The following is a 296-nucleotide window of genomic DNA, read 5'->3' on the forward strand; positions in this document are numbered from 1 at the left end:
GATACAACTTTGTTGACTGAAAGGAAGAATACTTGGAAAAATGACTGATGAAGATTAAAGCCTACAGCCTTTTGTATGAATTGCTGTTGTTATTGTTAAGTGCTGCTGAGTTGGCCCTGATTCAAAGTGACTCTGTAGAGGGTTTACAAGGAGTTGCTGGTGAGTTTGAACCACCAACTTTGTGGTTGAATGATTACCTGACAGCACCACACCAGGACCCTTCAGAATGGATTACACCTAAATAAAAGATGAAGACCCTCATTGAGATGGATTGATAAAGGAAATAAAAACACTTG

Source organism: Chrysochloris asiatica, unplaced genomic scaffold, assembly GCF_000296735.1.
Source record: "Chrysochloris asiatica unplaced genomic scaffold, ChrAsi1.0 scaffold00151, whole genome shotgun sequence".
Taxonomy (NCBI): domain Eukaryota; kingdom Metazoa; phylum Chordata; class Mammalia; order Afrosoricida; family Chrysochloridae; genus Chrysochloris; species Chrysochloris asiatica.